We start from the raw sequence: 15,770 nt of genomic DNA, 5'->3' as shown, positions 1-15,770 counted from the left end.
GGGGGAGATCTGGCTTGTGTTCTTGAGGAAAATCATGGGGCAAATTAAAATGGGCTGACAGTGAGATGGGCCTGGAACCCCTCTCACTAAAGAGCACCTGGGGTGTCCTGATGGGAAGAAGGGGGGCTGAGGGGGATGAACTCGGGGATGGGGCTCATTCTTGCTCTGGGTGGTTCCAGGGAGCAGAACTGGGACAGGTGGGGGCAGGTTACAGGAAGACAATCCAACTGGACACCAGGAAGAACTTTGTCATTCCACCTAGAAGCTGTCTCCCTCCCAGTTCTGAGTATCCAGGCTGAGCAAGGGGGGCTGACCCGGGAGCAGAAGGGGGGATGCTTGGACATCTCTGAGGGCCAAGGAGCCTCCTCCTGATACCTGTGGTCAGACACTGCCACCTGCGGGGCTTCCTGCAGGGCTGCTGGGGCCAGCCAGGCAGTAGCTTCCGTCAGGCCTCCCCCCGGGGCCTTGGCGGTGGTGGTGTGCTGTGTGATAAGTAGCAGAAGACAGTAGTCAGATCCACTGCCCACCCCGTCCCAGCCTGACCCCAGACCAGCGGCCTCCACAGCTGCCTGGGCCTCAGAGCTCTGTGGCTGAGGGAGGCTCAGTCTGGGAGGATGGACACTGCACTGGCTGGGGGTGGGTGTGCTGTGGGAAAGGGCCCAAGGCGGGGAAGGCGGCCACTGGAAAGAGGAGGGGAGGGGAGTAAGCCAGCTGGTCTCCCTCCAGCCCAGGACACAGGAGCATCTTAGAAGTTCCGGTGGGTTCTGCTTTCCATGCCCCTGAAATGCTTCCAGACACACTGGGCCCTTTTCTTTTTCGTAAAGCATTTCATCCCCCTGCTCTGCCCATCCAGTCTGGGAGGTGGGCAGGAGGTAGATCACCCCACCCCATTTAACAGGTGGTAACACTGAGCTTAGGGTACAGCGTGCAGGTCTGGGGACAAAGGACGGACACTTGGGCGGCAGCCTCCATAAAATGCAGCTCTCCAGCTTTGTCCAGAAGACGCCTACACCTTTCTGTTTGGCCTGGAGTGGGGAATGGAAGGCGAGGCAGAGGCCAGGTAGGGGTCAGTCTGGTTCTCACTGACGCAGTCTGACCGATGCAGTCTGTCCTGCTGCCCGCGGTGAGTTGAGGCAACAATTGCAGTATTTCTGCTCCAATGTCGTGTGGCCCATTCTATTGTGAAGGTCCCAGGTTATTAGAGCCAGGAAAGGCCTGGGTGAGCAGCTGATAAACCCTGATTTTACAAATGAGGAAACCGAGGCACATCACTAATTTTTACCAGTTCTACTTAAGATGCAAATATAAAAGAATGAAATGCAATCTCTCCTCAAACACCTTTTGTTCCTCTCGCTAATAACTGAAATTGCACCATTAGAGCCTTGCCTTTCCTGTGTGTGTGTGTGTGTGTGTGTGTGTGTGTGTGTGTTAATCCTCACCCAAGGATATCCCCCCCCCCAATTTTAGAGAGGGTGATTTTTAGAGAGGGTGGAAGGAAGGGAGGGAGGGAGGGAGAGAGACCCACACATCAGTTGGTTGCCTCCTGTAACCCAGGTATGTGACTTGGCTGGGAATTGAACCCACCAGAAACTGGCTCTGGCTAACTTGGTCAACAATAGGAATGTGTTGGAAAGAGTATGGGTAGGTCACCCAGTGGAAAGAAAAGCTGTGCTACCAGGACCCAGAGTCAAATCCAAAGCAAAAGAGGTCAGATTGGCCATCTTTTGGGTAGCGGTGGGTGCAGGCCCCTGATTGACAGTACCTGGAAAGTTGCATGTAAGGAGGAGGGCTGACTCCCCAAGGGAAACGTCACAATGCTAGAAGAAGGGGTCATGGGTGCAAGGTGGGCCACAACCTAAATAAGTTCCCACTGCTCCCCCGAAAGTGTGTGAACAACATCGAGTGCATTCTCTGAGAGAGGATCTGAAGCGTTCAAAGACGCACTTCCATGTAGAAGGAGACCATGCCTTGGTATATCAGGACAAAGCCCCGGAAAGCATCTGTGAAATGAATTCAAATGCATGAGGGTCTCCTTGGTGACCCCCAAAGGGTTAAGCATCACGAAACCCATCTGTAAGTTCCTGGAGGCGAGGGACTGTGTAATTGAGTGGTTCTCAAATCTGGCTACATTTGGAAGTCACTAAAAGAGCTTTTAAGAGAAATACCGGTGCTCAGACCCCACCCCAAGAGATTCTGATTCAGTGTGTGAGAATGTGTGGGTGGCGGTTCCCTATATTATTAAAAACCATGTGACTTTGATGTGAGTCAGAGTTTAGACCCAGCTTTTAAATCATATTTATCAGAACTTCCTTCTGATATGAAAGGTCAAAATGGAAGTTAGTGAAAAGGAAAAGGAAAGTCACTTGAAACATCCCCTGTGGGCAAACTTTTATATTGTCATTTATGTGCACACACTCGCATGCATGCACACACACACACACTTTTATACAGAATGTAGATTTCGAATGCATGCATATACTGTTTTGTAACCATTACTACCTTGGTCGGTATTTCCCCCACACCATTAGACCTTCTCCTCAGGAAAATCCCTAAGTGGAGTGTTGGCCGGGAGAGCGGGTCCCTTGTCGGGACGTTGGGTGGATGTGTCCCAGTTTCGAAGGCTGAGCTGCCTTGTGCCCCCGACCCCGCAGTGCACAGCCACACTTGGCCCTCGCTGAGCACTTTTCACCTCTGACAATCTGATTGATGAAAAGGTTGCTCTTTTAAAATTGCATTTTTGAAATTACATGAACTTGAACTTGTTGTTTCGTGTGCCCTTCAGCCATTCGTACTGTGTTCCGCTTTGTGCGCTCAGCAGCCCCTCTGCTGTGTTCTTCAGCAGGTCCCTGTGCCCCGGCCCAGCCTGTGTTCACCCAGGAGGCTCTCGGCAGGTGGGTGTTGAATGGTGAACCCAGGTCTCCAGTGTGGGGCTGAGCTCCTGCGTGGTACCAGGACAGGCAGGCAGGTGGCGATAACGATGAAGTTATTAGTGTGAAGGCAGTGAACTCCCGGGAGATACCTAGACTGACTGCGCTGGGGAAATTCATTTTGGTGATGTTTCCTCTCTCACACAGGAGGCATTGCAAGAAGGCCCAGACCAAGAGTATTATAAAAATATTATCTTCACAACCATTGTGTAGTTTAGTAGTCAGAACTGCTGCTCATGGCCTAACCCTAATAAGGGTCATGCACCCGGCATTCTCCAAGTTTTCTCATTATCTCATTGGCTCCTCACCACAACCCCTTTTCAGTACGTGTGAACGTTTCTTCATTTTATCAGTGAGGACTCCAGTTCCCAGAGAGGTGACCTGAGCCACCGGAGGTCACAGCCAGGAAGTGTGTTTCCATTTTAAAGAGGAGAACTCAGAGTTCCCACAGAGGTGAGGTGGTCTTAGTCTGCTCAGGCTGCTAGAGGAGAACAGCACAGACTGGGTGGCTTATGAATAACAGAAACTCACTGCTCGCAGTACTGGAGGCTGGGAAGTCCAAGATCAAGGCACCAACAGGTGGGGTGAGGGCCCTCGTCATGGTTTACTGTCTTTTCTCTGTTCTGACAGAGAAGGGACGAGGGAGCTCTCTGGCTCTTCACAGGGACCAGTCCCATTCACGAGAGCTCTGCCTTCAAGATAGAATCACCTCCTGAAGGCCCCACCTCCAAGGACATCACATAGGGGATTAGGTTTCCACAAATGAATGTTGAAGGACACAAACATTCACGCTGTCGCCCGGAGTCATCAGGAAGAAGGCAGAGAGGAGGGCTGTGTGTACGCACTGCCTGCAGGGGATCTGGTCTAAGTCCTTTAGTCCTGTGATTCTCAGACTGGACCATGTATTGGAATCACCAGGAAGATGCATTAAAACAGACAGCTGAGTTTCTGATTCCCCAGATCAGGGGCGAGGCCTAAGAATTTCCATTTGTGACAAATTCCAGGTGGTGGTGTTGGTCCGGGACGCACACACAGGTGCACCCCCCACCCACCCATCCCAGCTTCAGCTTTCAGCGGCCAGGGCTTGGTCTCTGAGACCATCAAAGAGCCCTAGAGGTGAACATTATTATATCCTGAGACCTCCAGGAAGCTGCCCCAGGAGGGGAAGGGCTTAATTGGGTTTGGGGATGAAATTTTCACAGGCTGTAATGTATCCGCAAAGGCACCAGGCAGATGCCAGAAAGACAAGTCAAAGGTGCCCTGACCGGTTTGGCTCAGTGGATAGAGCGTGGGCCTGCACACTGAAGGGTCCCAGGTTCGATTCTGGTCAAGGGCATGTACCTTGGTTGCGGGCACATCCCCAGAGAGGGTTGTGTGGGAGGCAGATGATCGATGTTTCTCTCTCATTGATGTTTCTAACTCTCCCTCTCCTTTCCTCTGTAAAAAAACAAAAAAGGTGTTAGTGAAGTCTCCAGCTGCTGGCATGGAGCCCAAGCATGGAGCCCAGGTTGGGGGAGCCCTGCCTACCTCCCCTCCATTTCCCCCCAGCCCAGGGGAGTTGCCAGGAATAGGAAGTTTTTCCTCCTCGAGAAAGGATCCGTCTACAGTGCGGGAAACTGGCCGGAGTGGAGACTGACGCCCAGGCTCAGCCGAGGGTTTGGGGATGGGCAGCATCATTCCCAGAGAGATTTTGGAACGTGAGCTCACTAAGCCATTCTCTGAGGCTGAGTGAAAGGCAGTGAGGAAACACAGACGGGGATCTAGCCAGACAGTTTCTGGCAATTTCCTTTACCCATCCGCACCCCCAGATTTCCCTGGGGTCATGGAAACTGATTCAGAGTTGATTTGAGGCTCAGCAGGGCTGAGCTGCCTGGGGAGGCTCCCAGCAGACCCTGTGATGAGGGTTCTTTCTGGAGGACCCTGGAGAAGACCTTCCAACACACAGCTTTGGATAGGATCCTGTCATCTAGTGTCAGGATTCACCTGTTCTTCCTTTTCTTCTTCAAACAAGTATTTATTCAGTCAATAATCATCTACTAATATACTTGGGCCGGCCCTGATGAGACGCTGGGGATATGGCTGCCAACAGGACAGGGACAATCCTGCTCCCTAGGAGCTTTCAAGGGTGGGTGGGGGGACAACAGCCCTGAAAACAAATAAAATATTGACAGATTGCAGAAAATAAACAGGATGGTAGAGAGATGATAGTGGGCACCTGCTTTAAATAGAATGATCATGTCAGGCTTCTCCGAGACCACATTTAAGCTGGGAGCTGAAAGAGGGGAAGAGGCAGAAAGAATAGGAAGAGGCGAAGACCTTCAGGCTGGAAAAGCAAGAGTGTGCAGGCGCCATCACAAGGCAGCCAGAGCACAATGGGGAGCGTGTCAGGGGTGAGACCAGAGAGTGGCACAGGACCAGGCAGGAAGAGTCTGGATTGTATTTGAGATGCAATGAGTGGTCTAGGCAATAATCTTCAGTGGCTGCTGCTGACGACACTGATGAAAAGCTGACAGGGAACTGGCAGTGGAAGGGTCAGGCTGACATCTCCTGAACCCACTGATTAAGGGTGGCATCAAAAAAGAGGCCACCAGATAATCTGATCAAACCTCTAGATCTATCTGTCAATTACAGGAAATACAGGGGACAGAGAGTAGAACATGACATCACGAGGAAGCAATCAACAAAATCTAGTCTGTGAGAAGCTCTATGAATGACCTAGTTGCTTACATGACAAATAAATTGCAGGGCGATGGAGACAGAAGAAGAACCTAGACACTGGAAGAGACTTCAGAATCACATCAACCAAATTCAATGTAGAGATGGTGGTTGATTTTATAATAACGAACCTTAATGAATCAGATTCCATGTGTCCACATACCCTTTGCAATGTAATGTTGCTATTTCTCCTATCAAGAGGTGGAAACTATTCTCCTCTGGCTCAAATCTAGGCTGACTTTGTGACGCCTTGGCCAACAGAATGCGACATAGTGATGATGTGGAAATTCTGGAGCCTACGTCTTAAGAAGCCTGTAGCTTCTTCTCTTGCTGCCTTCGAACCCTGGGACCACAAAGCTGTGAAGACACCCAGGCCTAGAGGATGAGAGGCCATGTGGAGGACAACCAAGACACCCAGCCAATATCCAGCAGTAAACGCCGGCCCTGTGAAACAGCTTGCCTTAAGCCTTCCAGCCCCGCTGAGCCATCAGATGAACGCAGCTGCATGAGTGATCCCGAGAGAGACCTGCAGAAGGACCACCCAGATTGCCAAGCCACAGTGCTGCACCACTAAATTTTGGAATGGTTTGCCACATAGTAATAGATAACAGAAACAGAAATCTTATTATTTTTTAAAATTTATGCTACAATCAGGAATTTTGAATGCTGGATATTGGATAATCCTATATAATAAAAGGCTAATATGCCAATCGACCAAACAGCAGAACGACCGGTCGCTATGACACACAGTGACCACCAGGAGGCAGATGCTCCGCAACAGCACTAAGGATGTCCGACTGAGGGTGCAGGCCGGGCTGAGGGACACCCCTCCCCCTTGAGTGCATGATTTTTGTGTACCCGGCCCCCTAGTTGATAATATTATGACATAATTGTTCATTTTGTTAGGTGTGATAAAGATACTGTGGTTATGGGTGTGTTGACCCTATTTTTTAGAGATACAAGCTGAAATATTTATGGATGAAAAGAAGCCATGTGGTGATTCACTTCAAAACAATGCAGAGAGGTGGGAGCATGGTGGAACAAGATTGACCTTGAGTTGATAATTGTTGGAAGTAAATGATTTATGCATGGGGTTTCTTTGTAATGCTCATTACACTACAGATTCTTATATATGTTCACTATAACATTCTCTTTTGTACATGTTTGACATTTTCCATATGAAAATAAAGATGTTTGGGTGCAATCAGACGCCCCTGGAAGGGCCTACAAGGGAGTGTTATCTCCTCCCCTCACTGTGCACTGGAAGCTTCCAGCTTCTTCACCTCTACCAGCAGGCCTGCTCTCCCCCACCAGAGTGCCCCTGAGGCACCTGCTGGTCCCTGCAGCCCTGATTGTGCCAGCTCATTGGGCACACTCCCCCTCAGGGTCTCTTTGTTCTCTAGGTCCCAAGCCTCCAATGGGCCTCTAGTGGCTGAGCTCTGGATGCGACAGAAGAGTCCCCGAAGACTCTTCATCCCCGGGTCAGGCCACATTCAGTCCCAGAGGAAGGCAGGAGGAGAGTTTCTGAGACAACATCATGAATCACTACATCTAATGACTTTCCAGTGGAGCTGTGGCTGGACACTGAGCCATTCCCTTCTGAATGTGGCTGGAGAAACACACTGAAGCCTGGGACTGATTCAGAGACACACAGGGCAGGGCCAACTCTGCTGCATAGCCCTGTGGACCTGAGCTAGTCATGGGACCCCTCTGATCCCAGTTCTCCCATTTGAAATGGGGCTAATACCTAATCTGTGTACCTCACGTGGCGGTGGGAGGGTGAGATTAAATGAAAGATATGGAAGTGCTTTGTTAAATGCTGTGCAAATGAAGCAGCTGATCACCACACCGGGAGAAGGTGAAGGGTGGGTGGTGGCCTTGGCTTTGGATGGTCTTCTGGTGAATTGAATTGAATTTCTCCCTTCCTCTACTGCAGTGGTTCTCAACCTTCCTAATGCCGCATCCTTTTAATACAGTTCCTCATGTAGTGGTGACCCCAATTTCATTGTTACAAATTGAACATAATTAAAGCATAGTGATTAATCACAAAAACAATATGTAATTATATATGTGTTTTCCGATGGTCTTAGGCGACCCCTGTGAAAAGGTCGTTCGACCCCCAAAGGGGTCGCAACCCACAGTTTGAGAACCGCTGCTCTACTGCCTTCTTGCTTTTCCCAACTAAAGTTCCATGGAGGAGATAGTGAGGAAGGAAATCAAAGATTTTGAGGGTGTAACAGTCAGGGTCCCAGAAGAAAACAGGTGTTGCACGCAGAAAGGATTTAACTGAAGAGAGTTTAACAGGGAGCCTTTACAGGGGGGAAGGGGAGCAGGAGAACCAGCAAGGGATGGCGAAGTGGCCCTGGGACTGGCAACCACGGGCAGCTGTCTGTGCAGAAGGGAACAGTGTCACTGTGGCCCCAAAAGAGCTAGAGTCGTGGAAGATGAATCCTCTAACAGATGTGCCCTTAAAGACAGCCTCACAGACAGTAGTGGGCCTGGCAGGCAGGGAGTTGGGAGATCAATACTCTGAATTCTCTCTTCTCCAGTCCTTCAGTCTCCCTTGGAGCCTCCCATTGGCTGATCAACAATCAGAGGTCAAGGAACCTGGGTGATGTAGTCCTTACAGGTTAGCCTCTGGGGCAGAGAGCAGGGCTGAGGAAGGTGGAGGTAGATGGGGCAGAGGGGAATTGTTTGCAAATGGAGAACAGCTGACATTGGGAAAGAGTAGAGGAAAATCCAGGTGGGAGGTGTGAGGTCAGGGTTTGAGTGCCTGTGGGTTGAAAGTCTTGGATCCAGTCAGACGTGGAGTTGAGCCCATGATTGGAGTTCCCAGGGCATGGTCAGGGTTTGCAGCACAGAAGGTTCTCACCTGTGGCGAGAAGCCAGTCATCTCTTCTTTGCCAAGGAGCCTGAGCCATGGGCTCCTTTGCTCCTAGTGGAACCCTCTCAGCCTCCCAACAGCAGCTGCCACCTGCCAGAAGGGGAGTCATGCTGAGGCCACCCCGGCTGCAAACCTCACCTTCTCTTTCTACTACTGACACTCCTCACCAGTGGCGGCCACCTGGCCATCAGCAACCTGGCTGCATGCCTACCGCCCTGTGGACAGCCTCATCACTGGCGAGTGTAGGCAATGGAGGCAGAGGCCGTACCCTCCCCTGAAACCATTGCTCGCCTGGTCTCTAGGCCAGGATGCCGTGGTCTCAATTCTCAAGACAGTCACGTGGCTGAGGGATTAAACTAGAATAATAGACACAATGAATTAATCTTTTCTTTTCCCAGGCATCGTGTGATTTACTCTCCCTGCATTATCTTAATTAATCCTCGCAACAATCCAGTGAAGTATGCGCTATCATCATCTCCATTTTCTCGGTGAGGAAGCCGATGCTCGGAGTGATTAAGGGGCGGGTCTGTAGTTGCAGGGCTACCTGCCACGTGTCCTATTCCCACACCCATGTTTCTAACAGCACACCATTCAGCCCTACTCTCCCAGGTGGCTCCCATGGGCAGGACCAGAACCCCTGGGAAGACGTGGTAAGGAGGCAGATTTCTTCTGAATAAAGACCTAAAAATCCACTTATTTGAGCTGTTCTCCAATAAAAGACAGCTCTGTCGCTGGGAGCGTCTAAGTAGGCCCCGGCTGACTATTTGGCAGAACTAGACCTCCTGACCACTAAATTCCTGCCTGTTCATCTGCAAGTGTCAGAAAGATCCCCCCTCACCCACCCTCTCCCCTGTGTCTGAATGAGGCTCCGCAGACCCTGGACTCTGGACTTCCAGGGCCGTGGAGACCCCTGGAGGTCCCAGCCTGCAGGCGCTGAGCTCAGAGCCCCACTCCCAGTGACTTACCTGGCTTGGGGCAGGGGAGTCACAGTCCTAGTTTCTATAGGTTCTAGAACCCAGGAAAGTGGAGCCAGGGCAGTCAGCTTCCCCTGAGGTGTGCTGGCTCTGCCTCACAGGACCTTTACTCACCGCTGAACCCCAGGTTCCTTCAGGGCAGCTGGACATAAACCGTGCTTCATCTTTCTTCCCAACCCACCAGGACACACACACATGCATGCACGCACACGCATGCACACACATACAGGCACACACATACAGGCACACACATACAGACACGCGCATGCATGCACACACGCACATACAGGCACACACACACGCATGCATGCACACACATATAGACACACATACAGGCACATACACACATGCATGCACACACACATATAGGCACACACACACACCGGTCAACAATGATACGGAGAGATCACTGGTTAAGGTGGTTTTGCCAGTCCTTTCCACGTGCCTAAAATTTTAAAATTGTTTGAATAGATAACACATCTACATGGTTCAATAGTCAAAATCTCCCACAGGCATCGGGGGAAAATCTCCTCTCCACCCTGTCCTCTCTTGGAAGACAGTGTTGTCGGTTTCTTGTGTCTCTTTCCAAAAGCATTTTATACAAGTGCAAGCAAATTTAGGAAGTGCTAACTTTGCAGTCAATTCTTCACCGTTACCTGTTCTCTGCTTAAAAATATAGCATGTATATTGTAAATAGGATTCGTTAAAATTAATTTACATGAAGTTATTCTATGTTAACAAATGAAAACGTCTTTCATTCTTTTTATAGCTGCTTAGGATTCCGTTGCCTGGATGTGCTGGAAAGAAGCAAAAAGCAAGGCTGGCCTGTCCTTGTGATGCTTTGCGTCCGTGTCCTGGGGTCCCACATGTGTTGCTGAAGCCATTCCTCTTGACCCCTTCCGAGGCGAACATGGACGCCACTCCTGCCAGCTCTGTGCAGGTGTCTTAGCTGGTGTCCAGGTCAGTCACTTCTCGCCAAAGTACTACAACAGGACTTCATGCCTGAGCAGCTGCAGAATGTGCCCTGAAGAGCCTGCATCAGTACCTGCAGGTACTCTGGGTTTCGCCCTCTGGCTCTGAGAACTGTGTGTGTGTGTGTGTGTGTGTGTGTGTGTGTGTGTGTGTGTGTGTGGTGGGGGGTAAGGATAGTGGGGCTCTGTCTTCCCTCCTCGCCTCATAGGGGACCCACCAGCATCACCCAGGCCCAGACAAGAACTTAGGGTGTGACAGGCAGCTAGCTGCAAGGCCCACGGAGGTGTTGGCTGTTTACTCATGGACAGGAGGAAGGGAAAGCACAGTACCTACCCTCTTCCTGCCTTTGGAAATACATCTCACTGGAGCTGCAAGTACAGGCCTTCCCAAGGCCTTTTCCCCCTGTTCCCTCCTGGTGTGCCCTTTAGGGCCTCCTAGAGGACCAACGCTAAATCCCTCCCAACATGGATAACTGGTACCCTAAAAAGGGGTTGGGACCAGGAGGTTCCTTGTATACCCTACCTCTCACCCAACATGCCTGTATCACTTTGGAGAAATGAGGCTTCTCTTTAAGAGATGGCAGGAAATGGATTGCCTCGGTGATCCTTGCATGGTCCCAATAACCTGCAGCTAACTGGACATTTCCCCTCATTTTTATAGAAAACACGGCATGGCCTGATCTGTGTGGCTCAGCAGTTGAACATCGACCCAGGAGGTCACAGTTCAATTTCTGGTTGGGACACAGGCCCGAGTTGCTGGCTCAATCCCCAGTAGAGGGTGTGTAGGAGGCAGCCAATCTCTCTCTCTCATCATTGATGTTTCTGTCTTTACCTCTCCCTTCCTCTCTGAAATCAATAAAAATATATATTTTAAATAATAATAATAAGAAGAAGAAGAAGAAGAAAACACAGTGTGACTAGAATTTTAGTGAATAAAAAAGAAACATTTCCAGGAAAGAGAATTGGACTCTGAGACTTCGATTGTTTCCTTAATCTACTCACAATCACTGAACCTTGTTTATTCCAGATGTAGGGGCAGAAGAAAATTTCTAAACAATTATGTCTTCTTCTCAAGCAAGTCCCCAGACACTGTCTCGTTTGATTCACACAAACGAGGCAGAAGGAGATATTGCTGTTGCCATTTCATAAACAAAGTAACTGACGCTCCAAGGGGCCAAGGGCACAGCCCGCAGAAGGGCAGGGTTTGGGTTAGAATGTGTCTTCTGGTGGTTTCTTCCTCCGCTGCATCCTGCCTCTCAAGGAGGTGGACTGGGGATAGCGGGGAGGAAAACTGGAAATTCCCACAACGTTTTCTGCCTGGGTGAACCAGAATCCCCACCCTCAAGCTCTTGGCCTGGGAAATGAATCTGTTGTGTCTACTCTTTCCATATCCGGCCTGACCTGCTCTGTGCACATCTCTAAACCCACGTGTTGAGCAGGGTGCCAAGACAGTGAGGCCCTTCAGGACCCCACCTGGTCCAGGTGTCTGGGATGATGGATGGGGGTCCCAGGAGGGGGTGTGCCATCCTGCCCTTCATTAGCTAGTGCTTGCATGGGCCCCGTTTTTGGTGCTGCATCAATGTTCTGTGTCATAGGCCAGAGAGCTCCTGGCTATTTACTGTGTATAACTCTGACACCAGGCTCTAAAAATAGGCCAGAGAGACGGCCATCTCAGACCCAAAGGCTTGTCCCGGGGGTGGAGTCTGTCCAGAGACACTCTCTGGTCACTCTTGTGGGGTGTGTTTCCCCTAGCATGGCCTCCCCAACCACAAGCACACAGCCCTACAGCGGGGGGGGGGGGGGGGGGGTGGTGGCCGGGATGCGCACCCAGCCAACCTTTCCATCAAGGCCCCTTTGTCTTATCTCCCCCCAAAGATGCCATGCTTTGAAAGATAGCGCCTGCCAGGAAAACGGCACTAGGTCATAACCGATATGTGTTTGCTGTTATTTTTATTTATTTTTTAAAAATCAATCAGAGGCCATGCCTGACCATTTAGAGATTTGATCTGAATGGTAACAGGGGTGATTTAATGCTTTTATAAGGGGATGAGACCGGTGGAGTGTTCGGAGTTTTGTGTAGGTTATAAAATATACACAACGTAAAATTTACCATTGTCATGATTTTGAAGAGTACAGTTCAGGGGCATTAAGTGCCTTCACATTGTTGTGTACCGATCACCACTGTTTCCAGAACTTTTTTAAGCATCCCCGACTGCAACTCTGTACCCATTTCAACAGCTCCCCATCCCTCCCAGCCCCTGGCACCACCACTCTACTTCCGTCTCCAGGAATGTGACTATTCTAGGCACCTCATCCAAAAGGAGTCATACGGTGTTTGTCCTTGTTTGTCCTTTGTGACTGACCTCTTTCACTTAGCATAACGTCTTCAAGCTTTACCCATGTTGTAGCATGGATCAGTGCTTTGCTCTTTTTTAAGGCTGACCCATTGTATATGTATATGCTATAAGAAATGGACCTCTGTGATCCATCTCCAGCATGGTCGGCTTCTGATGGAATTTAGTGAATGTCCCCAGGGTAGGGGAGGGGGAGGGAAGAATGTAGGGAAGAGGGAAGGGAAACAAAGAACTGCACACTGGGCCAACAAGGTGGAAACCCCCAGGCATCTGCCTCAGCTAGACAGGGGAGGTGGAGTCAGCTAGAAAGGCCTCCACCAATTTTTTTTAATGGCCCAACAGGAGACAGCAAGACCTGGGCTACATATGAGGAAACAGGTGACCTCATAGTACTCAGCCAATGAGGAACCAGAGGTGGGACCAACTAGATGGGCTATGGGCCCTGCCCCACGTATGTACCTGTACAAAGGACGCCTACTTTCTCTGGAGTGTTATTAAAAATCTCATTTTCGCCATGCTTCTGTTTCCCAGTTCGTCCTTTGAAATTCGGACTGATGAGTCCTTTCTCACATAGACCACATTTTGTTTATCCTCTTGGAGGAGACAGTTTGATAGGCATGAGCAGAGCAGGAACAATGGGCCAGGGGCAGAGGGCCACCAGGGGGTAGAGCCTCAGGTGCCTAGCAACAGGCGAAAGTACACGGCCAGTCCCTTAAGCATTGATCCCTGGAGATGACATCTAGGCCTCAGGTGTGTTTCCACTCCAGGCCCAGGAAAGCAGCAAAACCAGGCAGAGCGGGAGCGACACCATGGCTGACAGCCGGACCAGCTGCCATGGCTAATGACCCCCTCCCCTGGCGCCAACCAGTCCGTGGAGGCCTTCTTTTGCTATAACTTCTTTCCTGAGCCCATTTCTTCTACCACTCACTTCTTCTCCCTCTGTGACTTTATAAATAAACTTTCTCTTATGATTTGAGTTTTGGCTCGGAATTCTTCCCTTAGCCAGAACTCAAGCACTGAGGTTGCTGAACCGAGGCTAGCGCCTGGCGCCATTTTCTCCACTGCTAACACAGTCATCTGTCAATGGGCTCTTGGATGGTTTCCACCTTTTGACTGTTATGAATAAGGTGTAGAGTTTTAAGATGCTGGAGTTTTAAGTCCCTGACAAGAGTGCCTGTGTGAACCCTGAGGACAGAGACCCCAGGTTGGGAACTGGGATTTCTGCCAACTTAGCACTTATGGATGACAGAGCAGAGTCTCTTAGGGCAGCGAGGATTGTCTCCCTCCCCACGCCCATCCCAGCTGCTCTGATTCCTACGCTGGGCTTTCCCTCTTAACTAAAGTGGCTGGGAAATTATGTTCTCCCCACGGGATGATGTTTTATGAGGCTCTTTTTATAAGTATCGCTTTATTACCCTCAGCAGAGTCCTGTGTCCTAATACCTGGGCCTTGATAGGGGCTTTGTCCCGCTACCCAAGGTATGCAAGGGCGGATTTCTCCGTTCGTGCCATCCCCCGCCTACGGGCTGGTCAGGTCTCCTAAGGTGACTGCTCTCCCCGGGGTGGAAAGTCAGAAGATGAATTGGATGTATGATGGAGGAAAAGGACCAGACCTGTTGACACCCAGTACCCCCCACCCCAGAGGGGCTCTTGGAGGGACTCCGGGTCCCGTCCTGCCATGGGCAGTGTGAGAGGTCCTGCTAATCGTGGGCCACTGATGAATGGCCTCTTGACTTCATCAAGGCCACGCAACACTCAACAGACCAACGCGAGCTGGAGGCGGGCGGCCAGGCCTGGACCCCACAAACCACAACCTGCCCAGCCCTATGCTGAGGACTTTCTCTTGGGGCCTGGAGGACGCATGAGTTGATTTGGGTTGGAATAGAGGGTGGAGTTGGCAAAGTAGGGTGAGAGCCCCCCAATCATTAGTCTACTGTGTATTCATCCAAAAATCCAGGGGAGAGCCAAACCGAGAACTGGACGGACAAAGCATGGCTATTAAGCTTTGTGCCGTTTTGCATCCATTTCCTCAGCTCACCCCTCAGAAGTGCCACTGAGGAAAGATAAATGAGGACGTGAGCCAAGTGGGTTCCTTACAAGCAAACAATATTGACTCGATAATAGAACACTTGTTGAATAACCCAATTATTTACGTTCATGGAATTTTATTGTTGTTGTTTTCTCTCTCTCTCTACAAAAGCACTAGAATCACTGTGGAAATTTTACAAAATTTACATAAGCAAAGAAACAAAAATAAAAAGCACCCAGATCCTACCATAAGAGGTAAGTATAGAGTCATTCTTTATGCATATCTATCTATATATTTAAAATGTTTGTAACAGCTTTATTAAGGCATAATTTGTGTATAATAAAATTCATCCATCTTAGTATATGTTTTGCTAAGTCTTAGCTATTGTATACAATTGTGTAACCACTATCATACTCAAGGTATTTCTAGCACCCACCCACCCCTGACCCCCAAATGCTCTGTGCCAACTTGTAGTCAGCCCTGCTCCCCCGACTCCTGGTACCTGATAACCACCCCTCTGATTTCGGAATGTCATGTACGGAGAACCATGTGGTGAGTCTGTCTTCTTTCACTGAGCTCGACGTTTGTGAGATTCATCCATGTTACAGCATGTGTCGGTTTGTTCCTTTTTATTGCTGAGTAGCATTCCATTGTGTGGACATATTGTATTTAGTTTGTTCATTCATTATTTGATAGCCATTTGGGTTGTTACTAGTTTTTATAAATTTATGAATTACAAATAATGCTGCTATGAGCGTATAAAAGCGCGCGTGTGCGTGCACACACACACACACGTTCAGTTTTCTTGGACAAATACCTAGGTGTGGGTTTACTGGCTGTATGGTAGTGTATAGTTTAACTATAAGAAACTTCTAAAGTATCTTCCAAAGTTGTTGCACCATTTTTCATCCCCAGCA

Source organism: Myotis myotis, unplaced genomic scaffold (genome assembly GCF_014108235.1).
Source record: "Myotis myotis isolate mMyoMyo1 unplaced genomic scaffold, mMyoMyo1.p scaffold_m19_p_15, whole genome shotgun sequence".
NCBI lineage: Eukaryota > Metazoa > Chordata > Mammalia > Chiroptera > Vespertilionidae > Myotis > Myotis myotis.
This window is presented reverse-complemented; position numbering follows the sequence as displayed.